The sequence below is a fragment of the Gobio gobio genome, assembly GCF_949357685.1.
Source record: "Gobio gobio genome assembly, chromosome: 2".
In the NCBI taxonomy this organism is placed as follows: Eukaryota; Metazoa; Chordata; class Actinopteri; order Cypriniformes; family Gobionidae; genus Gobio; species Gobio gobio.
In genome coordinates, this window is record NC_137098.1 from 46,787,804 (window position 1) to 46,814,629 (window position 26,826).

General features: G+C 40.5%; 1 protein-coding gene across 1 annotated transcript in view; it reads right to left on the minus strand.

Annotated features, from left to right (window-relative positions):
• The window catches only part of mettl15 (methyltransferase 15, mitochondrial 12S rRNA N4-cytidine), a 79,695-nt gene that overhangs the window by 37,440 nt on the left and 15,429 nt on the right, over nucleotides 1-26,826 (minus strand). The window lies entirely within an intron of this gene.

Genomic DNA, 26,826 nt, shown 5'->3' on the forward strand with positions numbered 1-26,826 from the left:
TTTTTCCCCACCATTTTGTTTTTCACCATTCATTCACTTTGCTTACTGGTCTTTAAGAACCACTGAGAACAGTGGTTCTCAAAGTAGGGTCCGTACCCCACATCCAGGGGGTCCACAAAATAAATATAGGGCACTATGATTCCCACAATGCGGTAAAACGCAGAAGAAATTGTAGAATTCAGTCATTAAAATGGAATTTACAGTATAATGTGCAATGTCACAGAATGTGGCAAATTTTGGATGAATATATCAAAAGTAGGACTGTATACTTAATCAAATTGTAATTTTAACTAGCAGCTGTGAATAGTAAAGCTCAATAAGACTGCTATAGAAATCTTAAGTCTGCATGTTCTGCTGGTGTCTGTTTGAATGAACGCCGCAGTTTCTTCTACTACACACATATTGAAGCACTCATGATGCTCGTGGTGTTTTCAGTGTCTGCCGTCTCACTATATGAGGACATGAACACATGAACTTAATCTCCAGAGCTGCTCTGAGAGTTACTTCACCAACATTTCACCATTTGTATTGATAAAACTATCATCATATCATATGCACACAGAAACTCAAAGGTCATCCAAAATAAAAGTTTGGTTTAACTTGAAGAAATTATAACAGAAATATCTTACTATTGAACAGTAGAATGTACTTCTCACAGTAATAATATTAACTTTCTTTTTTAATGAATAATAAAAAAAAATTCTTCCATGTTTTAATTTTAAAGGGGGGGTGAAATGCTGTTTCATGCAAACTGAGCTATTTATACTGTTAAATACTTGGATTCCCATGCTAAACATGGACAATGTTTCAAAAAATAAGTTGGACGTTTGATGGGAGTATTTATGTGCCAAAAATACTCCTTCCGGTTTGTCACAAGTTTCGTAAATGTTTTTTTCAAGTATGGGTCTGCGTGATGAACAAGGGCGGAATGTCCTTGTACGGGCTCTTCTCCCGGAAGGGCATGCGCGCGACTAGAGCGAGAGAGCAAATGCATGCCAATTAAAAATTTCATGCAAGGACACACACCAGGTCTGCTCTGCATGTCTCAGGCTGAAACATGCCCAATTGGCGAACACTGCGCACGCTTCACCATGAAGAGCCTTCGTCGCAGGCTAGCATGCCAAGCTAGCCTGTCAGGCCAAGATCCCCTCATGTCACCTAACCCTGTTCCAGTTGCCACCCCGCAGGTAACCATTCCTGTAGTAGAGCTGCCCACCACGGCAGCTTTATCCTGGGGTGAAGAGCTTGATGTGTGGTTCCCTCTGCCCAGCGTGCTCAGCACGGACGAGGATGAGGATGAGGATGCGCTTGATTTCGAGGAAGAGGGAAGAGGGATTTTCTTCTCTCTGAAGAAGAGGAAGATTTCGAGGACTCCTCTTCCTTCCCCCTGCGCACTCGGCACAACTCCTCGCCGTGGTGGGAACCACGGAAGAGGCGGGTGGGGCACCATCCTCTCCGCTTCTCAGTGTTGATCTGCAAGATGTGTGCAAACACTCTGCAGATAAACTAAATATTCCGTGGCCGACCGTGGTAGCAGAGACTGCAAAGTCTCGCTATGAGGGCAAGAGGCTGCCGAGAGCGAAACGGGCAGCACGACAGCTCCTTACAGTATTTTCAGAGCTCCTGGAGGAGGTTGCGGTGACCTGGAAGGAAAAACCGTGCACCAGTAAGATGCCTGTGTGGAGGGGATGGAGAAGGATGGCCTTCTCCGAATGCCCCCATGGAGCCATTAGTTGCCGCGCACTTACACCCAAAGCGCACGGTGGCTGCAAATCCGACATTACCATCCAAAGCGGACAGATTCCAGTCGAGCATGACGGAAAACGCTTACAAAGCAGTCGCTCTCTCTGTCAGGGCTCTGAACGCGATCTCTATGCTAACCGCGTACCAAGCGGAGCTGCAGGACGAAGCGTCAACCATGCCAGGTCAGACACATTGGGAAGAGATCTGTGTCGTTACAGATCTCTCTTTGCGTCTTCAGAGATGCACGGTTCAAGCCACGGGCAAGGTCATGTTCACAATGGTCATTCAGGAGAGAGGACGATGGTCGCAGAGGGCATTTTTGGCTCAGCTCTGACACTGATGCAAAAGAGATGCGAGGAAAAGAAGAGGGATGATGAGGCTCTGCAACTCTGCATGACTAGAAAGTCGCAGACTGCACCCCCTCCGCCACCTCGGCAGACCTTCGCACAGGCCGCGGTCCGTCCACCACCCAGCTTCCGTATTCCTAAACGGCAGAGACCGAACGTGAATGAAGTGGGTCAGGGCGGAGTACCGGAACAGAGAACTGCCTGGTCCAGAAAGAACTATCCGCTTGCAACGGGTCAGACGGTTCAGCCAGCTCCTCAACCTCATCCTCACGCCCATTCTCAGGGAGCGAGGAGGAAGAAGAAGGCAGTTTGATGGGATCTTCCCCAGGGACGGGAGCCCACAGCCCCCCTGTTCGCTAGCTCCCGACCCTCAAAAGTTCAGTGTTCAACAAGGAACGAGTTTCGAAGTTCCCACTTCCAGATGTTCTGTGTGGAAAACAGAGCTTGATGCTATTTCAATGTCCCCATTTGAACTGTTGGACAAGATTGATTTCAAAATATTGTTGTTTAAAGGCTGATTTATACTTCTGCGTCAGACCTAGGCCGTATCCTCTACGCCGCAAGTTACGTGTTGGTTTTCATTTATACTTCTGCGTTGTTGTCCGCGTCAATGTGCAATTACACATGCAGACCGCTAGGAGGCAGTGTCCACGGGCATGTTGATGGTAACCCACAGTATCAAGACAAAAGCCGAAGAAGAAGCGGCTTGTTTACATTGTCATTGCATGCGTCTCAATCAGCTCCCTGGTTCAGTAGTCAGGGCACTGATCAGGACATAAGTCAATGGGCTGATTCCCTGATCAGTGCCCTGACTACTGAACTAGAGCTGATTGAGACGCACCCGAAGTATCAGCAGCAGTGATGGCGGCAGATAGGGACTTTTCTTGAGGCTTGAGTTGTTGTATGTAATACAAATTAAGCATCTCTAGTTGATTAGTAGAGTTACATAAGAGGCGATCTGGTGCTGAAATGCGTTTTTGAAATCATGCAGAGGGCTCGTGACGCTGTTTTCAGTATCGGTGGTTCGTGCAGACGAGCGCTTCAATCGATTGCTGTTGCGGAGACTTTATTCGTTCCATTGAAATCACAAAACAAAATGCACCCATTGTGATGTGTCAGACCAATCACGACGCTTGCAGTCTGCGTAGAAGTGATGCGTTGTTAAATTTTTGGAGAGGTGGCGTCAGGGTACGTCGTAGGGAACGCCCACATCACACAGCCTACGGCGTAGCTACGGCTTACACTCGACGCAGAAGTATAAATTGGCCTTAAGACAGCGCTGCTGTTAGCTTTGGCTTCAGCATAGCGGGTAAGCGAGATCCATGCACTTTTGGTGCATTCAGCATGTATGCAGTTCATGCCTGGGGATGCAGGGGTAATTCTGAAACCTAATCCTGCATTTATGCCCAAAATAATTAATTCTATCATCCCTCTTGAGAGCTTTCTCCCCACCGCCTTTTGCTTCATTAGAACAGCAAAAGTTAAATGCGCTGTGCCCAGTGCGCACTTTACGCATTTACGTAGAAAGAACCAGAGGGTTCAGGGAGAATGACCAGCTGTTCGTGTCTTGGGCGAAACCACGTACGGGGAAGCCAATTACTAAACAGCGTTTATCGCACTGGATAGTGGAGGCGATTTCGTTGGCATATTCCAGTAAGGGTCTTGTACCCCCATCTGGTTTACGTGCACACTCAAGGAGGGGAATGTCAACGTTGTGGGCTCTATTTAAAGGAGTCACGATACAGGATATTTGTGAAGCGGTTCGAGTTGGTCCTCGCCGCATACATTTGCAAGATTCTATAAACTGGATGTTACAGCTCAAAGACTCATGACTCGTTCAGCCCTGGATACAGTGATTGTGGTTGGTAGGAGACTTCGAGGCAGGCTATCTGGCAATACGGGAGTTAGGATATCCCATTGTGAGACACACCTCACTTAATGCTTGAAAGAAAACAATAGGTTACTTGCATAACCCCGGTTCTCTGATAACATTAAGTGTGGTGTCTCACCAGATCATCCTCCTTGCTGTGCGAAGCTAGGAAGAGGTGTGCTTGTTTTGAATGTTGTAGTGACGTTGTGTCGCCCCTTTTATACTGAGGGATGGGGAGGCCACTCCCAGACACAATGCCACGTCTGCCAGCCAATTGGGGCTGGCGTAATGTAATACGCGGAAGGGGCGTATCCCATAGTGAGACACCTCACTTAATGCTATCAGAGAACCGGGGTTACGCAAGTAACCTATTGTTTTGAATCGAATGAATGACTCAATAACTTACTCAAACAGACATTTATCGCCACCTACTGGCAGTTTTAGTTTCTAATTTAGAGTATAATTTCATTAAGAAATAATTTCATATTTCCATATTAATAAAAACAAATATTAAAGGTATAGTTCACCCAAAAATATTTCTTTCTGAAGCTACTTTTTCTGATGTCTATTTGATTTTTTTTTTTACACAATAATGACTTTAAAGTTTTTTTTGGGAGTAATTTCTCAGCCAAATATGATGTGCGATTAAAGGTGGGGTAAGTGGTATTTCAAAACTGCTTTAGAAAAGTGTCTCAGGCCGAGTACCAAAACAAACGTATAGCCAATGAGCAGTACCTACTAATGACAGGGAGAAGAGAGCGCTCAGTGCACGTCATTATTCAAAAGACACGATACAGGACGGACATAAGCCGAGCGACGACAGAAAGAGAGAGATGGCAGATAAAAAACAAATGTGGAAGATGTCTGTCGAACAATAGAAGGCTTATGACCAGGCAAGAAGTAGGGCCTGTGTAAATATGGGATCAGCTTTCCAGCGCTGCAGAGAACTCAAGGAGCGAAGGCCGAGGTTGAGTTATTTCTTCTCAATAGGCAAGGAACATTGATTTTGTTTTATTTCAGAACTAATATATGCTGGCTTTTGCTTGAATAAGCTCATGTGTCATGTTTGCTTGCTTGTCCATTGGCGATTAATTTGATTAATTAATCGCCACATCGTGTAATTAATTAGATTAAACATATATATTAGGGCTGTCAAAATAACACGTTAATTTAAGATTAATTAATCTGAGGAAAAATAACGCGCTAAAAAAAATAACGCAGATTAATCCATTCTGTATTGGACTTTGACCCTGAGCTGTAAAATGAAGGAGGGAGACGAGAACGCGCTGCCTGGATCATTGATTGGAACATTTACGTAGCCTGATGGAAGTGCTGATAAAAAATTAAGTCGTCTGCGATGTCCTGCAATGTCCACTATCCTACCCAAGAGCATGTCATATACACGCCATAAAGTGCGTATCATATGCACGCGAAAAACTGCGTAGCGTATACATTCCACGGCACCGCACTCTTAGAGGGGCCACACTATATTCCTACTCGTTACAACGTCCATGCATTCAGCAGCACAAATGAATACCTGTATGTCATTAATGTTAATCAATCAAATAAATGTATACATATTAAATAAACCTACTGTATATTTTTTAAAGAAATGTATTATTGTTTTTGTAATTTGCTTCTTTGTTCTTTTATTTAGCCTATATTCAATTTCTCATATTAGCCATATTGCCCACCCCTTGCCCACCTGCACATACCAGCTGACATACAATGTAGTCTTGATTTGGCTGGTCACTCTGCATTGCAAGTTTGAAAGGGTTTTAAATCTTCTAAATCAAGTAAAATGACAAAAAAAAAAAAGTAATTTAAGCATGCCAAATTCAACTTTAATCATATAAAATGTAATTTCCAAGCAGCAAAATTGTGGCCAGTGAAAATGCTGAGTGGCTAGTAACTTTGGAAAACCACTAGCCACAGTGGCTGGTGAGCAAAAAAGTTAATGTCAAGCCCTGTTTGTATGTACAGTGAAAAAAACTTCTTCCTGAAGCACTTTTTAATTTATTTCCTCAGCATATTAGGTCATGTTGTTTATTGTTATGGCCAATAATAAAATCGTTTTTGAACTTTAATGTCACTAATGCTGATTATTCATTGATTAATTTGAATTGAAATATTTAAAATACTTTCACAGCAAAAATTATGTATGCGATTCATTTAGATTAATTAATCACAGAGTATGTAATTAATTAGATTAAACATTTTAATCGATTGACGGCCCTAATATATATATATATATATATATATATATATATATATATATATATATATATATATATATATATATATATATATATATATATATATATATATATATATATATATATATAATTAGTTTGTGTCATTTATCATATTTAAATAAATTAAGTAATTTATGTATTTACATTATTTTTTACATTTTTAAACTATAAATTAAATGTAATTAAAACATTTTAAAGATTTATTAAAGGCATAGCTCACCCCCCAAAAATGAAAATTGTCATCATTTATGCACCATCAGGTATTTCATAACTTGTATGGCCACAAAATTAAAAGTAAAGGTTGACCAGAGCTATCAAGTAAGATTTAAGGCAAGATTGAACAACATTTCATTTCAGTCTATGCTAGACACAAATCTGTTGTATGGCTTCAGAAGACTTGGGATATAGCATATTAGACGTATACTGACAGCTCCTGGTCATTGCTGGTTTCTTGGTAATGAAAAAAGCAGCTACTTCAGAAAAATGTCTCGGTAAATTATTCCTATGCATAATTAAACTCATTTACAGCTACATACAAAACATATTAGAAACACTGTGTGAACTAAATCAAAAATCTAAAACTACATTTGCTTCCTTGCTTGCAAAAACAGGCAGTGTGTATGTGGGTCTTTTTATTCTTCCTTCATTCCACTGCACACTGATTAACTGGTGAGACAGAGACAACATGCTCTAAGACAGACGCCATAGGCCAACTGTTCCACTCCACCGCTGGGCAGCACACCACAAAGACAGAGTAATTAGTAGCTTCTAATGGATACGTGTCATTAGTACTAGCTGGGAAAATACATCGGGGAGAGAAAGAGGAAGGGTCGGGTGTCACAATGTCACAAGGCACGTTTTTCAATTTAATCTCACGCTAAGAAGGAGAAATTTAGTTTCTGTTCACCTCAAGGGAGAGACGCCTATGATAGCACTCGTGATAGTGAGTCACTCCCTTTTTTATCTTCAAGTTTGAACGTTCATGTTTCTATTTTATATTCCACTGCTTTTCCACATCGTTTTTTTCCATTTTCTTTTTATAGTTTTATCATTTACAAATGAAATATCTGCAGATCAATACTTTTTGTGCACGGTACCCTCAAGTACATGAGGTCAGAGCCTTTAAATAATGATGCACTATCAAGCTTTCGCTCCATGTGTCCATAGCAACCACAAAAATCTTCATCCTTCATGCTCTTCTGTCATGAAAAGCCACAAATTAACTTATGGTTCGGAAACAATTAGATACTGTAAGAAAACTGGATTAAAGAAAAGACTGCATGAGGAAATTGTTGCAATTGTAATTAATAAATCTATTTTAATGACAGCAACTTTAGCTGATTTAATGTTCAATTTCACATTATTAAATAAAAGCGGTTTTGATTATTTTATGCAGACAGGCGATTTTAACAAATAGCAGAAAGAGTGAATGTGACATATTGTTAAAACATTTCATGGTTTAGAGGCACTTTGCCCTTAGCCTGGTTTTACCAGACTCTCGTACATTTCATTTGTACATAGAGTAGTACTGAAGGAAAATGAAAATTGAGCGGAAGTACGTAGGAGGGCGGAGCCAGGCTACTTTGCCCTAGGATATATATATATATATATATATAAAATATTTCCTGGCACACATGCATCACTGTTTTTCTCTGATTCAATTTCTTCCTGTGATTTAGAGCTAAATCATTATTCCTCAGCTGATGACTCACTTTCAGCCCTCAAATTCAACTGCCCCCTTATGATACTGACAGGAACAACAACAACATATGCTCTTGTGTGGCTCTAGCATACCATAATATTATAGTGGACTTGCCACATTTCATTTTGATTGTAAAACCAAACATTTCAGAGGTCTCGCTTCTGTGTATTATAGAACTGCTCATTCATTTGGTTTAACAAAAGAAACAGGAAGAAACCTCCAGTTGGTTAAAATTGACCGCCTCCACCCTGAAACATCAGTACAGAGATGGGGCTTTTTGGGAGCGATCGGCTTAGAGAGTAAGAGACAGAAGCATGCGGATCGATAGTGACGTTGGTGGAGAGGTGCGAGCGTGCATGAGCAGAACAGGAGGTCATCAATGGTGGAGGGGCTGCGTCTCCCTCTCCCGTCTGAAAAGCAGGCAGAGCTAAAGGGGAGGGAGAACAAGACGACACAATGAGTCACAACAACCAGCTTCAGTACGCCTGGTGTGCCATTCAATACCAGTAAGAGGTAGATACACAGAGAGAATGAAACATGTAGATTATTATTTTATTTTTTTAAACAAAACAGAAACCCTGTGTTAGGTTGGCCTTTGCTGAAAGGGCTCCTGTTGGAGGAAAAAGGCTTTCGACTGAATTTAGTCCCACTTTATTATTATCTGGCATCTGATGAGTTCAATAGATAATCATTACAACACTTCATCATACCTATTTCTGTGATTATCTTGGAAAAACAGCAACAAAACTATAGTCTTACTGAATATGAGACTTTATTTTTTATATCTGAAGTGTGTATTTTTTTGTAATTTTTAAAAAAATATGTTCTCCAATACTAGGTAATATGTAATATGAACTAGCCATTGCTCTGTTTGTTTAAATATCCAAAGCAGACCGATATAGCAACATCGTTTTTGCTGTTCTTTTTGGTGACGTTAGTAGCACAGGAATGACACACTTCAGTTTTAACTACAAAATGGAAAAGTAAAAAAAAAATGATATTCATAAAATAGCTGACTAATGAAATAAATATAATTTTTATTATAACTTATTAATTGTTTTGGTGCATTAAGGAAACTCTCATACAGTAATCGTCATATGAATTGTGAATTATATTTTATTTCTATGTTTTATAGAAAGGAAATATGCTATGCATTAAGTATACTATAAAGATGCTTTATAATAAAAAGATATTATAAGGCTAAAAGGTTATTATTATTATTTATTATTACTATTATATTAATTTCTAAAACTTTATTTTTTTTATTTGTTAGAAGAATTAAACTCTTCCAACATTTTCAGAATATCATATGGTTTCTTCCTAATACAGATAACATGAGCCATGGTCACTTTATCGTAATAGTGCATTTAGAGTGGGCATTTGAGTAATTTTCCACCATTCGCATTGAACCCTAGAACTAAACAGTCCATTTTATGTTTATGGCTGTGCCTTGAAAGCGTTAGGTCATCCAAAAATGAAAATGTACTCCCCCTCACGTTGTTCCAAACCCGTAAGACTTTTCTTCATCTTAGGAAAACAAATGAAGATTTTTTTAAATTAAATATAAGAGATTTCCGTCCCTTCGTTGACAGTCTACGCAACTACCACTTTGACGCTTCAAAAAGTTCATTAAGAAACTGATGACAGAAAAGTAAATAAAGACAGAATTTTAATTTTTGGGTGACCGTACCATTTATGTCTTGTGTATGTAAATCAGTAACATGAAATCAGTAACAATAGTTTAAAAGGATAGTTCACCCAAAAATGTAGCCGACACTCATATAATTCCAAACCAGAATGATTTTCTTTCTTCTGTGGAAAAAAAAAGTTGATATTTTGAAGAATGTTTTAACAGCTATTTTTCCATACAATGGAAATCAATACTAAAGTATTTTCTTGGATGAACTATCCCTTTCAGGGTTACAAGGTCACTGCTGCCACAACAACAGTCTCTTTGCAAAGAATGTTACATTTGTGATTTTATGATTAAGAAAGAGACTTGTGAATGATATGATGCTCCCATGGTGTGCCCAATTGAAGTCCGCACAGGTGCAGTCTACTATACAACAGTCTGTGCAGCATTGCATCGCCACTTTCTCCTTGTCACTTTGACTGAGTGGGCCAAGTTGCTGAACAACATTTGGACTATGCGAGAAGTTGCCAGTTCTGAAACTTACAGTACGTGTAGATATAACGTAGATATAACATTATCTTGACAGAAACTCTTATTTCAAAGCAATCAATGAAAACTGGATTTTTCATTAAAAGTGTCCTCTTCCAAATGATACACATACAGTGCAAAGATATATGGATACTTTCAAGAGAATGAAGTGCATCTTCTGATCTTTAGTAATGATTCATCTCTTTGTTCATACATCATCTTCAGTCATGACTCTTTATTTTCCACATGGAAACACACACGCGCAAAGTTCCACTGTTGCATTTGATTTCAGTAATTCATTACTTTGTTGTGCTATGAAAGATTATACTCTCACTACATGGTATGGTCCTCTAGTATCAATAAAAATGTCTTCCGGAGACCATGTCTTCTTTTATCTCTGCCTAAAGGGAAATGGAGAGGTATGAGCTGAGGAGAGAGTGAACGAGAAAAAAAGAACAACAAAAAAGAAAAGAAAAGCCCGTTGAGGCATGGACTCCACTAGAGCCCTGAAGGTGTGCTGTGGTATCTGGCACCAAGATGTTAGCAGCAGATCCTTTAAGTCCTTTAAGTTGCAAGGTGGGGCCTCCATGGATCTGACTTTTGTTCAGCGCATCCCACAGATGCTCGATTGGATTGAGAGCTGGAGAATTTGGAGGCCAAGCCAACACCACAAACTCTTTTTGCTTTGTGGCGGGGCACATTATCTTGCTGAAAGAGGCCACAGTCACCAGGGATTACAGTTTCCATGAAAGCGTGTACATGGTCTGCAACAATACTTAGGTAGGTGGTACGTGTCAAAGTAACATCCACATGGATGGCAGGACCCAAGGTTTCCCAGCAGAACATTGCCCAAAGCATCACACTGCCTCTGCCGGCTTTCCTTCCCATAGTGCATCCTTGTGCCATGTGTTCCCCAGGTAAGCGATGCACACGCACCTGGCCATCCACGTGATGTAAAAGAAAATGTGTTTCATCAGACCAGGCCACCTTCTTCCATTGCTCCGTGGTCCAGTTCTGATGCTCATATGCCCACTGTTGACGCTTTCGGTGGTGGACAGGGGTCAGTGGCTATGCAGCCACATACGCAACAAACTGCGATGCACTGTGTATTCTGGCACCTTTCTATCAGAACCAGCATTAACTTCTTGAGCACTTTGAGCTATAGTAGCTCGTCTGTTTGACTGGACCACAAGGGCCAGCCTTCACTCCCCACGTGCATCAATGAGCCTTGGCCGCCCGTGACCCTGTCGCTGGTTCACCACTGCCCCTTCCTTGGACCACTTTTGATAGATACTGACCACTGCAGACCAGGGAACACCCCACAAGAGCTGCAGTTTTGGGGATGCCCTGACCCAGTCAGCTAGCCATCACAAATCATTATGCTTGCCCATTTTATCTGCTTCTAACACATCAACTTTTAGGACAAAGTGTTCACTTGCTGCCTAATATATTCAACCCACTAACAGGTTCTGTGATGAAGAGATAATCAGTGTTATTCACTTCACCTGTCATAATGTTATGCCTGATCGGTGTTATGTACTGTATATATGCAAAATAATTGATCTCATAACTACTTGATTTCCCCACCAGTGTGTAGTCACTTGATTATAGTAGAAATACACCTAAAAGGCCCAACTTATGGTGAGTCAGTATTATAGCAGAACTTGCATAATGAACAGAAGAGAACACTGCAAGCAACTCTGCGAAAAAGTACTTGAAAAGGATAAGGCAGGGGCTTGAAGTAAGGAGATTTCCAAGTCACTGCATATCCTTTGTAGTACACTTAAATCAAGAAATGAAATAGTATGGTACAGTTGTATATATAAGAGTGACCATGCAAAAAAAGAAACTGAAGGAGTGAAGGAAGCCACTAAAGGACCAATGACTACTTACAAGCTTCAATGGCTGAGATGAAAGCATACAACAGCCTTTGGCTGGCATGTGGGAGACTCTGAAGCCAGCTGGAAGAAGGTTCTATAGACTGACGAGACCAAAATTTAGGTTTTTGTCACCAGACTAAACTCCATGTTTGGCATAAAAATCATCAGTAACACACCATCCCTATGGTGAAACATAATGGTGGGAGCATCACACTGTGGGAACGTTTCTCTCCAACAGGCCCTGGAAGACTTGTGATAGTAGTGGATAAAAAAAATTCTGCAATGCAGGGAAGTCCTAAAGGAAAACCTGGTGGAGTCTGAAAGACACCTGCTACTCGAGAGAAGAGGATCTGCTTTACAGCTTTACAGGATTAAAATGTACTAGAGGGGCTAAGTCAGAGTCCACAGTCCAACTGAGAATTCATTGGTGGACAAGTTTTGAAAATGATCTTCATGAAATCTGACTGAGCTTGAGCAATTCTGCAAAGAAGAATGTAGAAAAATATCAGTGGTCAGAAGTGCAAAGCTGTCCCACATACTGTAGAGGCTCAGTGCTGTAACGCTGCATTCACACGGGGCATCGCCGTTAACGCTTGGCTGAAGCTTCGTGCTGATGCGAGCGCCATAGTGACAACAGCCAATCACACGTCTGCTCTGGGGTTGCATGAACGCAATTGGCTAGCGTCTGCTGTAGGGTATTTGCATAGAGCGATCTGATTGGATGACGCCTGCGTTGGTGCTTGAAAAGTTGAGAAATCTTCAACTTCTGCCACTTGCAACGCGAGTGAAGCGACGCGACGGAACCCACAATTCAGTTCGGCAATGCATGACGCAACCCATTCAAAGTAAATGAGAAGCGTTAACGCCGACGCCCCGTGTGAATGCAGCATAATTGCAGCCTCTTGCACGAGTTTCCCTTTCAGACACAACATTTATGGGAGGAGAGTATTTAAAGGAATAGTGCAAAGTGATTTACTAAGGTTTGTGCTAGTCAATTCACTGGTATTTGCGCAATTACTTAATGGGCAAAAAAAAAGCATGCGTTAAACCAGATGCTAATTTGCTCTAGGTAGAGTGCGTTGGTCATTATGGAAAAGTTCCGACTGCCTTTGTGTGAATCAAACGTAGAACTTTCCACCCCATCAGCGGGTTTTTTTAAATTGCACTCTCATGCTAATTTGCCCTGTTTAGTAAATCTTGCCCACAATGTGTAGGGGAAAAAGGAATTTAGAATTCTTAAAGAATTGACCCTCATCGCCGCTTCATAGATTGTATGTAGCCGTTAAGTCATCTCTGCTCTTTGGCTTGGTTACAGTGCTGGAGTCATGAGCGGATGAAAAAAGGGCGCAGTGTACAACAATTGTGGGTTAAGTGCCTTCCTCCAGGGCAGAACCAGAGGGACATCAGAATCAGCTGCTCTTCTGCTCTTCTTTCAAATTGAAGGTGAAAGTAGCTCTCAAATCTCATTCACAAACATTCAAACAGGGTGCATAAAGACGGTTGCACCAGGTTTTTACATCAATGATGTGAAATGTCATTGGTGTACAATATAATCTGATGGAACAAAAATATGCAGAATAAATTCCAATATGTGAAAAATTATTACTTTCAAATCATTTTTTCAGATAACATTTCTGTCTGTTCCTCACACAAAGTGCATGATACCTTTATGGTGCTTTTTTGTCAGCTCAACAGCACCAGTCCTAATTCACTTTCACTGTATGTATCTCCTTTTGAATTACACAGAAGAAAGTAATACAGCTTTGGAAGGACATGAGGGTGAGTAAATGATGACAGACTGAATGTCATTTGTTCAGTGATCATAATTTTATTTAATTGTAATTTATTTTTCTGTTATTATTTAATCCAATATGGGCCGAGATGCTGGGATAGGCTCCAGAATCCCTAAAAACCAACATTTGAGCGGTTTAGAAAATGGAATGGGATATATATAGATAGTAGTTGATGTGTTAGAAGCAGGAAAGCAGGAAGCAGGAAAAATGGACAAGCGTAAGGATTGCCCATTGAGTGAGTTTGACAAGGACCAAATTGTGATGGCTAGCTGACTGGGTCAGAGCATCTCCAAAACTGCAGGTCTTGTGGGGTGTTCCTGGTCTGCAGTGGTCAGTATCTATCAAAAGTGGTCCAAGGAAGGAACAGTGGTGAACCGGCGACAGGCTCATTGATGCACATGGGAAGCGAAGGCTGGCCTGTGTGGTCCAATCAAACAGACAAGCTACTGTAGTTAAAATTGCTCAAGAAGTTAATGCTGGTTCTGATAGAAAGGTGCCAGAATACACAGTGCATCGCAGTTTGTTGCGTATGTGGCTGCATAGCCGCAGACCAGTCAGGGTGCCCATGCTGACCCCTGTCCACCACCGAAAGCACCAACAGTGGGCACGTGAGCATCAGAACTGGACCACGGAGCAATGGAAGAAGGTGGCCTGATCTGATGAATCACATTGCACCAGGATGCACTGTGGGCAGAAGGCAAGCCGGCAGAGGCAGTGTGATGCTTTGAGCAATGTTCTGCTGGGAAACCTTGAGTCCTGCCATCCATGTGGATGTTACTTTGACACGTACCACCTACCTAAGCATTATTGCAGACCATGTACACGCTTTCATGGAAACTTTCAGCAGGATAAAATGGTTCAGGAATGGTTTGAGGAGCACAACGAGTTTGAGCTGTTGACTTGGCCTCCAAATTCTCCAGATCTCAATCCAATCGAAAATCTGACGGATGTGCTGAACAAACAAGTCAGATCCATGGAGGCAACTTACAGGACTTAAAGGATCTGCTGTTAACATCTTGGCGCTAGATACCACAGCACACCTTTGGGGTCTAGTGGAGTCCATGCCTTCATGGGTCAGGGCTGTTTTGGCAGCAAAAGAGGAACCAACACAATATTAGGAATTTTAGGTCATAATGTTATGCCTGATCATATACACATACTTACAGTGCGGATGCACTGTATATATTATTATTATTTAAAATGTAATATGAATATTATAGATACATCAAGGTCCCTTCTCCGACAAGTGAACTAAATGTTATCTGTTTTGTAAAACAACATAGAAGCCAATTGTCATGGTGCATGTACATAAAAATAAGCATATATTTTTGTCAAACTAACATAAGCAATAGGGTTTGAAAAGTGTAGTTGCTACCGTCCCTGATGTCTTTACCACCTCACACCAAAGAGTAAATAAAAGGGGTGTAAATGATATGTTTAAAAAGTGTTCTTATTTCATTGTATTCAAGAGGGTCTACCTTTCCTCGAGCTTCATTAGGCATCGAAAGATTTCACTGGATAGCCAATGGGACTAAATGGGACATTTCACTATATGCTTGGAGCTTGACAGTTAAGGAGGCCGAAGGGACAGAGAGATTTTTTCTGTGGTGTCACTGCGCATAGTTAATTACCCACAAGTGACACCTCGTCAGCTCACCTGTGGATTTGTGTAAATCAGTGAGAGGTTTCTCAGTTACTTGGCTTGAGTAGGCGGCATCTCATTGTGCTCCATGCATCTGTACTCCTACTCCCATGTGAGTACACTACACTAAGACACACACTGAATCTTCCCACGTGTTATGAAGCCCTCTCTGAGTAAACTTAACTTTGACATTTGCCGCAATGTTTCACTGACAACTCACATTAGGACTTGACAACACAACATTCTATGTGTCCAAAAATAACATTTTAAAATGAAGCTCACACCATGCTTTTGAGCTATTTCTAATTTTAACGTAGGAGCTATAAAGGTATTCTCCTCCTCGGGAGCCTGTAACGACACACTAAAGCAAAGCAAAGATCAATCACTAACATCCTCCAGCTAAACTTTATAACCTTGATGGTTTTGAAGGAGTTGTCTCTTCTTCTAAAACCATAGTGACGCAAGATGCAACATCCCAGCATCAAATGCGACAACCTCTGACTACCTCTACCATGACGAAAGCACTGAGCAAGCCCAAAATAGCGTACCGGTCCCGTGGGACAACCACTGGGTGTTGGCTCAGAGCATCTCTGTATTTTTTTACCCAGTTTTCTCTGAAGCTTTCTTTTCTCCTGGTCACCAGTTTTGTTTATGTGCATGGTGAATGGGATTGATGCAAGAATCTGTTTTTAGCTGGATAAAATAAAACAAGACTAAAAAATTAATGTCTCCTGCAGCATAGTCAGACAGCAATCTTTTTTATGGAACGCTGCCCCTTTAAGAAACCTGCTGGAGATGGACGTAACAACTCCCTGAAGGATTTGGCTATAATGGGCTTGGCATTTGCAATGGTGATTGACACTGAAGACGAAGTGAGTCATCTGCATTGATATTTCATACAGAGTGGTGTTGAAGGCCGGGCTCCCTGGTCTTCCTGGACCGATGCAGCTTTGGGAAGAGAAGACAGGTGAGACGTATGACAAAAACAGGCTCAGTGGTCTTTCACAAAGAGAAGAAATCCATATCGCTCTTTCAATGACGCGTCACAGGTCAGGGACGTAGAAAAGAGTCTGTTCATAATGACAGCAATGAATGAGAAAAGAAATGAGAGAATAGAAACCTATCAATGAAAAAGCACAAGTTTTGTAAGTTGTTTTGTATGCTAAGGGATAAAAAGAGGCCTTCCAAGCTGCATTTTCTGCCTTCGCCAGCAGAGGGAACAGGAGAGTAAGGAGTTACTCTGAATTTCAAAGTACACTCAGGAGGGTCACTGCCGCCAGACAAAGAGTTTCCAGTCAAGCACACTCTGTCACGGCCTGCCAAACTAACGTTTGCGTAAAAAAATGCAAGGCACGCATCAACAAGACAAAGCCGTGGCAAAGAACAGATGACCCACATGTATTTGTAAACAGTGGCAGTGGAGTACCTCTTCCCACCTTGGCATACAGCACCGGCAAACATGGAGCAGGTCCAGAGACAGATAGATGAGTCAATAGACCTGTCTCTCAACTGCTTGCTGCAATAAGTGAAGAAGGCCAGCAACCTGAGAGATGGTACAAATTCTACCTGTGTCTCCCATGCCCAGTTCAGTTACAGCAGGGGATCTAAAATGTCAACCAGGGGAAGTTTTGGAAATATCTCCTTACACCAACAGACGCACCATTAAGGAGAGAGACCGACCAGAACAGGATCGCTTTTCCTCATCATGTGGTTGCCATGGTGCAAGGGAGATGGGGGGGGGGGGGGGTGGCTTGTTACTTTTTTTCCATTCTGTGTTCAAGCTCGACACAAGATTCAGTTTACATGTCATTTGTAGGTGCTCTAATGGAGTGCATGTCGGGCACCCCACTCGCAAGCTTGTGGTACAATATCTAGGTGGACGACAAAAAGAAAAAAAGAACTAGTGGCATTTACCCTCAAGCAATAGGTTGGCTCTATGGCGTCTCTGAACATGAATTTAGTATCAACACTACAATGCCCTCTTTTTCCGTAACAAGTCATTCTCACTGCACACTTTCATCAGCATAATCTCACACTTCTACCAGAGATTAGTTCATTGATCGGACTAGACTTGAGATTGAAAAAAAAAAGTAAAACCACATGCATCCAGGCCTCCAGGCTGTCAAACTCAGCTGGGAAAAGGGAGTTTCCTCTATAATTACCCCCCTTGTCACTAATTTCATTACTAGCTGGATGATTGACGCCCGCTGACAAAATCCTGCAATGTAATAACTATATTTGTACACCTCAGTGTTGTATAGCTGTGTCTAGCATAGCAAATGTGGCTGTGAACACACAGTGTGGGATGTTACAAATAAAATAGAACAGTTTGAAGCACAGATATGCACACTGAATTGCTATTTACATTGCAAAGTATTACATTACTTTGATTTGCATAGTTTGGCGGGGTATTGATTTCGACTCTAGGAATTCAACAGGGATGCACCAATTACAATTCTGGCCAGTATGGACCATTCTTTTTTTTTTTTGTCTAAATAAATAAAACAACTCAGAAAAACAATAATTTAAAATGCTACAAGTAGATTTAGGCAACTTCGAAGAGGATAGCAATATCAAGCTTGCTTTGAAAATGCAAGATCCCACCCTCCCTTCAGAGCGCTCTCCAAAGCCATGCATCCTCCAAAACACATGAATGCACACAGCCAGAGCTGAGTCTGCAACGCGTCATAAACGTAATGAACGTAAACAACTTAGAACTCTGACTTGTACCACCTGACTGCTGCAGATTAATTTTGGCCCTAATAGTGTTGCCACAGAAACGCATAATTCCATGTCAGAGTACATGAACAGATAAAAAATAAGGTGGGTTGTGCGTCCCTAAAATTTAATTAAAAAATTCAAACTATGAAACCATCAATCTCATATTTACAAAACGGACACGGTAGTTTTCACAGAAAGTCATTAGAGCACCTAAAACAATCAAGACAGACATTCATGATGTGGAATCACCGTTATTTTTTCCCTTATTCCTTTAATGTTAACAATTACTTTTTTCATGTTTATGTTGGTCTAAGCTATGAGAATGCATGTCAAAACATGGCCCAACATGGCTTCCAGTAACATACTTGGCAAGCTGGAAGGAATTTGAGTGATGGACGTAGACCAGGTGAATGCTCACAATCTCCACCATGTTCTTGAGAAACAAAAGATTGACCCAGAAACACTTAATGCTGGAGAGCGCCACTGGACTCCTGCCAAATACTACACCACAAGGATTCTGGGCCAAAGAGAAAAAGAGAAAGGGGCTAAACAACCAATGAGGTGCCTGCCAAAGGACAGGAAAAGCTTCTGGCAATTACTCTGTCAAGAGGAATTGTGTAGTTTATTGTACCCATTGATGTAGACCGCCAAGGTGCATGTGTTCTCTTGCTCTATACTGCTTGTTTGTATAGCATCCGAGAAGAACCAACCTGACATGCTTCCACGAGTCTACAAATGGATAGGAGGAGGAGGAGAGGGATAACAGTGACATTTTTTTTTTTATACTGCTCAAAGATGCAGCCTCTGCCTCCTTAACCACATGTTTTGTAACGGATTAGTCTGAACTCACACAGACTGAGCGCTTTGTGCCAAGGCTGTTTTTAACTGCCTCTGTTATTTGTTGAGCACATTTATCTATTGTTAGTCTGAATAAATAGTAAAGAGCGACAAAAAACACACAACATTCCTTGGCTATTGAAGTCCTTACAGGAAGGCCTGATCCAGCGAAGAGCACAACAGCGAAGAGCCTTGCAGTCAAAACAACACTTTCACGTGCCACCGTAAAGCCTCAGAAGCGAGGTCGAAGTTTGCAGTATCTCACCACCACCTTGAATGATGGCTTTAGAGATTGGTGTTGACGTTGGCTTGACTGAGTGCATGTGGGCAGTTTAAGGTGACTATATCTACCTCGCAGAGGGATGAGAGAGGAAAAGCCTAAGGCTACCGCGGCTAGAGAAACTAACCCGAGCTGTTAAAGTTGTTCGGAGATCTGTTGCCTGTCCCATGGACCACCCCCGGGTGAGTCTGCAGTAATGTATGCTGCTGTCAGTGGATGTTTTAGTATGGATGTTTCTGTACTGTATGGCTGAGTAGTGTGCTCATTTGCTCCCAAGCACACTGTCAATGTCCTATCACACTGAGACCGACAGCCTCCCCGCCCCCATACCACCAGCTCTGCCCCCCAGCTCATGCACTTTTTATGAGGCGACAGGGACATGTGTTCATTGGAGGTCTGCAGTGATACGGTAATAGTTTCTTGTGCTCCACAGTCTCTTAAACCATTTAAAATATTACTCTCTCGAAAACTTGGCCATTGTTCAGATTTTTTCCTGCTAGTTCATACCTGCTTTAGCCTTGAATTAGTCTTCATGCCAAGCTTAAACCCAATTTGCAAAATTCCATTTGAACAGCCCAAATCATCAGCGATGATAAAAAATGGATAAAGACGAAAACAAACTAAAGCCATCTCCCTCCCCCGGGGAGGTGTTTAACACATTACCCTCGGCATTAGCTAGCATGTCTTATTCAGAAGCTTTGCCTGTGTTACAAGGATGTGAATATTCTAGCACCTCCTGGGTCGGAAGAAGGGGGAAAGAGGAAAAAACATACAACTCAACTCTTGGATTTCTGTTCTGTAATCAAACCACGAAGCGGCCGCAGATATCATTGTTTATTTATCTTTGAACCCAATTTAGAGCAAAAGGTCTTTACACGTGAGACATTGAGTTATGAGGTAGGAAGGTTTGTACTTCTCCAAAATCTACCTTTCGTACTCCTGTCTGACTGGCATTGATAATAGATTTATCTCGAGTCACAGAGGCCTAGAAAAGGCCAAGATCCTTCACTCACGTCGGTGTGCTGTGAGAGCGAGAAAAGTGCGAGACAGGCGATAACAGAGATAACTTTTGAAAAATTAGCCCTATTGATTCCTGCCACACTTTCGCATCTGGTTAACTGCCTTGTCGGGTGGTAAAGACTTTAATAGGCCAGCAGTCAGTCATGCGTTGACAGATTGTGGGCTCGGCCCCATTGACTAAGCAGAGTTTGGGGAGGAAAGATCTGATGGAGGACCCCCTCTATCCAGCAGGGAGGAGAGTTGGAGGGGGATAAAGATAGGTGATGGATAGCCTGAGGAATGGATTTATGTCTGGATGGACGCCCCCGCAGACGTCACAGGGTGTTAGCTATGGCACATGCAGCTCCTGTCTCTCCACCCACCCCTCACTCTGAGAAGTCCTGCAAAACTTTCTCCGCTGACAGGCTTTCGTTATGCACCAGACAGGGAGTGAAATCATTGCTTGTGTCTGGGAGAGAAAGCTCCTCAGAGAATGTCACTGTTGGGGTGTGTGGCAGGGTCTTTATTAATTAACCTTCATGTACCCTTGTAACATTTTTCCTGGCCAACATGTTCCCTTGAAATTATGAGCAGTTCTCCTCATGCACTTGATAAAAATGTGTGCCATAACAACTCCTAACAACTTCCAAAAACTCTGAACTCAAGGATTTGGTTTTTATAATGGAAGTTTTATGAGTATCAGTATCAGTATAGTTTTATTTAAGGCCATGTCATCATCTATGGCTATCTTCATGGCAAAAACAGAATTACAAAAATATAAGAGTTACATATAAACGCAATAAAAATAAAAACCAAACAGAAAAAAATACAACAATTAATATTATACAAGATTTTTAACATTAACATATGTTACCCTGGACCACAAAACCATATGGGTAAATTTTTTGAAATTGAGATTTATACATCATCTGAATAAATAAGCTTTCCATTGTTGAATCATTTTTTTAGGTCAATATTTGGCCGAGATAGAACTATTTGAAAATCTGGAATATGAGGGTGCAAAAAATTCTAAATATTGAGAAAATTGCATTTAAAGTTGTCCAAATGAAGTCCTTAGCTATGCATATTACTATTAATAATACATTTTTGATATATTTACTGTAGGAAATTTACAAAATATCTTCATGGAACATGATCTTTACTTAATCTCCTAAAGATTTTTGGCATAAAAGAAAAATCGATAATTTTGACCCATACCATGTATTGTTGGCTATTGCAATAAATATACTTATGCGACTTATGATTGGTTTTGTGGTCCAGAGTCACATATGATAAAAATTCTAAAACCTTTTCTGGTAAAATCTTACTAAACAAGTCCTTAAGTGAGTCCTTCATAAAAATGTTTTCTACTTGCATTAAAAGCGGGAGAGACAATAAAATATGTTTAATGGAAAGAGGGGTCTTACAAAACATACATAAAGTTGGGTCTTCGCCTTTAAAGGGATAGTTCACCCAAAAATGAAAATTAGCCCATCATTTACTCACCCTCAAGTCATCCTAGGTGTATATGACATTCTTCTTTCAGACAAATACAATCAGAGATATATTACAGAAGTCCAGGCTAATCCAAGCATTAGAATTTGATTAATAGTTGTTCTGTTTTTGAAGTCCATAAAAAGTGCATCTGTCCGTCAAATAACGGGCTCCACGTGGCTCCGGGGTGTTAATAAAGGCCTTCTGAAGCGAATCGATGCGTTTGTGTAAGAAAAATATCCATATTTAAAAATGTATCAAGTAAACTTTCAGCCGACCGCCTTCTGTGGAAAAGTGTTGAATGTTGAAAGTGAAACTCAAGATGCGTCCGTGACGTCATGACGAGCGTACCTGGTTGCGTTAGTCTTTCGATCGGCAGGAGACCTTTCAACAATTTTTCCATAAATTGAACAGAGAAGGCAGTCGGCCGAAAGTTTACTTTAAAAAGTTTTAAATATGGATATTTTTCTTACACACACATCGATTTGCTTCAGGAGGCCTTTATTAACACCCCTTGATTCTAATTCTAATTCTAATGCTTGGATTAGCCTGGACTTTTGTAATATAACTCAGATTGTATTCGTCTGAAAGAAGAATGTCATATACACCTAGGATGACTTGTGGGTGAGTAAATTATGGGCTAATTTTCATTTTTGGGTGAACTATCCCTTTAAGCAAAAATGCATGTGTCAATCTTGTATGACCTACACGACATCTGGTGAACACTTCAGATTTATGTGGTCTGTGGTAAACATTACTTGTTTGTTCTACAACATAAGATACACCATAGCCTAAATGTTAATTTTGAATATTTGAATCGATAATTTAATTAATGGAGATATTAAAATGTGATACCGTTGTGACTAAAATTAATTATTTTAAATGCTACAAGTGAATTTATCCATCACCAAAAATGGATACTCATTTTGAGATTACATTTAACAGTGTTATCAAGATCAAAAAACAAAAATGTTCTAATAATATACACTGCAGCATCACCTCTTTTCTCAGTGTCTAAAACGGTACGATAAATGATATGATCTATCTAAACCCCTCCTTTCCAAGAGCCTATTCTGCTCTGATTGGTCAGATGGTCCAGATTGTTTTGATTGGTCTACCGCATAAAGAAAACTCCCATTACCATATCAGAATTTCAGCTCAGGAGGCTTCCTCAGCACTTGAATACACAGTGATGTGAACAGTAACGATGCCATCGGTTTTACCATATCAATTTAAGCGCGAGTCCTCATTCTTTGGAAGTACGTGTAAAGTGGATTTGCTTTTGCAGATGTCTTCACGACATGTCGAGAAAAAAAAGGATTAATCTCTTACAGGCATCAGCTACAACTACAGTGTTTGAGGGCAGGTCAAAGTAGATGTTGTAATTTGTTACAAACCAACGTTGGTTCAAACAGGAAAAAAGACTGGAATTAATGACGACTCGTTTCAGGCAGTTCAGAATCGGTTCTTTCTTTTAGGAAAAGAACTCCATTTGTCCTGCACTTTGATCATTGAAACTTTTTAGACCTTTACATTCCCAAACATACAGTATATGCAATCAAATTTAGCATGTTAACATAGTCCAAACAAATCTTCGGAAAAGCACTGAGAGCACTAGAGTCAATGTCTTCCTCAGACAATAAAATATGCTAACATGCTAAATTTAGCCCAAACAAGACTTCAAAGAAGCTTAGCATTTGTCTGAATGAGTCGCTGTCTTCCTCAGGTTAAATTTAGCATGTTAGCATCTTTTGCCATCCATCCTTTTGCAAGTCTTCAAAAAGCTTAACATTTATTTGAAAGGAGAATGCTAGAGCCACTGTCTTCCTCAGGTTTTTTCAGATGTTTTCTCTGGCTACTCAGTCACTAGGGGTGAAAAAAAATGGACTGAGGGGACAAAATGTAATGAATACAAAGCCAGCAGACACAATCTGAACAGTATGTTCAAACACAGCATGCATCACGACAAATACAATATGAGCAGAACAGGTCAATTGTGGAGCCCTTGGTGACGTACACTGTACACACACATACCCACACGACTGCTTTAAATTATTGAGTATCACTGCGTGCGGCATTGGCAATAATGAAATGTTGGAGAAAGAATACAGCGACGGTGTAGTTCTGACTCTGGCAGTATAGTGAATGACAGCTGATAATGAGATGTTTTGATACTGAAGGTGAGGGAAAGCTGGAGAGAGACAGCATCTGTGTGCCTCTATGACTCACACACCCATCTGAGAAACTATAACTCCTCTCTCCTTTCTTTCTCCCTCTCTCTGTTCTTTCTCTCTCCGCAGGAACTAGGAAGCACTACCTGAGTTTCATCAAAACGCTTATTAATAAGCATGGCAGGCCAACTACATCATTCATCATTGTTTTCATCAGAGATGAAAGAGGATGGTGCAGTATCTGTGGTGAGCGATCACTGTTTCCTGCGTCAATGGTGTAACCATAAAAACGTCTAGCAGTTGGACGCGATTGTTAGGAATCTATTTGTGTGAAACACTAAGGAAAGTGACATGCAACTTACAAAACATTCTATGGTTTTAACGTGTTTTCTGAACATTGTACCATGGTATTTTTTGAAATGCGCTGTAAGTAACGGTATGGATACACTTACAAAATAATAATGTTGCAGTACCATGATGCAGTGATAGTATCAGATGGTGATACTATGATATTGAAATTAATTTACCATGGTATTTACTGGTACTACAATTAGTATTTGTTGTAACAAATACCATAGTATATAACATATTACCATGGTAGTATCATTTGATATCAGCACTGTACTAACAGTATTCGGCACTGCAGAAAGATTAGCATTAGCATTAAAGTTGCAATGTAACGGAAATAGCAGCAAAACTTTTCTTTTGTATATTTACGTACATTTGAAACAGATTATAAAAAAATCTAAATGTAGACCGGAGACTTGTAGATTGGTTGTTGATTGGATGGTGGCAGATCTGAATGCGAGCTTGCAGTCAATTGCAAGAAAGGTGCATAGTTTAAGTGGACTAAATGATTGAAGAAGTTTGACATGCATCACCAGAGTGAAGACTTTCGTTTCACTAGAAGATCGAGATTACATTTTGGTTAAAAATTACACGGTAGCGGTAAAAAAAATTCACAATAAGATCAATGAGAAAATAGGGGTAATTTCCATTTAATGTAGACTTTAACATTATTATTTTCTTTTTAAAAAAAAGAGTCAAGATACTAGTAAATCTCTTGTCCTACAAGCAGAGCAAATTGTTTGTCCCGCATGTTAGACAAGCGTGTTCTCTATTCAGAGTGGATAATGTTTAAAGTCCAGCCTGCAAAACTGGGGTATGATTGAAAAGATCTGCCGATACCAGAGGGCCTGCTTTAATATGCCTAAATGAGAGCAAGACAAAAAAACAAGGTCATATGTGATCTAGCACCCTCTATTCAACAGCAGCCCTCGATAGAGCTGGGCATGTATTTAAAGATCTCTGCTCGCTTGGATGAAGCAGGGAGTATAACACTATTGTCAGCAAGCTATAGGACAGAAACAATACATGCTATATTTAAACTCTAATGAAACCAAATTCAGAGTAAACGCTCACGGTGGGAGGGGGAAACGGCTGGAAGTCACTCTTAAAAGTAAGAGAGAGAGTGAAGGAAAAGAAAAATAGGGAGAGAGATGGAATCCATCCTGAAGGTGAATTTCATGCCAGTAGATGTGGACAAAGGAGGCGCTGATCTGTGACTATTAGGACCAGTAAAGAGAGGTCTAGTTAAAATGAAGACAGTCTTGTAAAAGAGTGATGATAGAGTGCGTGAGTGAGTGAGAGAAAGAGAGAAAGAGAGACAGAGAGACGTGAAGGATGGGATAAGGGGTTCAAGTCATTTGAAAGGAAAGAGAAGGATATAAGGATGGAAGGATGGATGGATGGGTGGAGAGGGACAGAGATTGTCAATTGTGCAGTGGATAAGGCCTCTGATAGAGGGAGGCCTGAGGCACAGTGTTTTAAGACAGAGGAATTAGCAGTTCATAGAAGATTTTATACAGCAAATGCCGCTGGATGGGGAAGAGCACAGGAAGAGTGCACAAATGCAACCTACTTACAAAGAACTAGTTAAAGGCATGGGGTTAAATTGGGCTGGAACAATAAATAATGGCCCAACTCCCAGAGATCTGCAACTCTCAGTTCCTTGTTCACCCCTACTTTTTCCGTATAGAGCAAGTAAAAATCCAATTCTCGTTGATTTTTTAGCGATAACATATTAAAACTCATTTAAGCCCACCGGCAACTATAGTTGCCGCAGTGTATAGTTGTCATCTTCCTTTTGTAAGTATTTTTCTAGATAGTATCCATGTTGTATGTCTCAATGACACGCAAGAAAACAACCAAATAAAGGATTTCAAGAGAAAAAAAAGGTATTAACTTCCTTCCTGTCACATGAGACTGCCAACTTCCTACCCCCACTTCCAGGAAGCATAACTAAGGCAAACCCTCCCAAAGAAAGGTTATTTTCATGATACTAATAAGTATTTTTTGTTGACATATATATATCTACATAATCTTGAAGGTCTCTAGAATCATCCAAACAAAACAATTCTTACAAGAGATCTATAGTTTTTTGTACAATTAGTCAAAAGTCCAAGTGGCAACTATAGTTGCCGGTGGGCAAATGACTTGTAAGTATATAATGGGGAAATGGGGTACGTTGTGTTAACAGGTTAATAAATCAAGATTTTTGGTCTTGTTTAGTGCTTTTTGCTTTCATAATATCCCACCTAAAACATAACTTAACCCTTTAACTGACATCTCTACTGTACAGTAGACCTTAATTCGATAGGGAAAAATATCATATTTTATGATATTATGTCTTGAAATGGCCAAAATATTGAGGACCCTTCATCCAGTTTGGAATGGATGCGTTTCATTCTAATCAGTCAATGACTCTAATTCTTTTTATGACTAATAGCTTACGATTCCATTATAATGTGGAAATTCAGACAAGTAATGAGTTTACATTTACATTATTATATGAAATCACCTATTACAGTCAGCCACTGAATACTATGGGACTATTTATTTATTTTTGTTGTTATATAGATGTAATTTTTT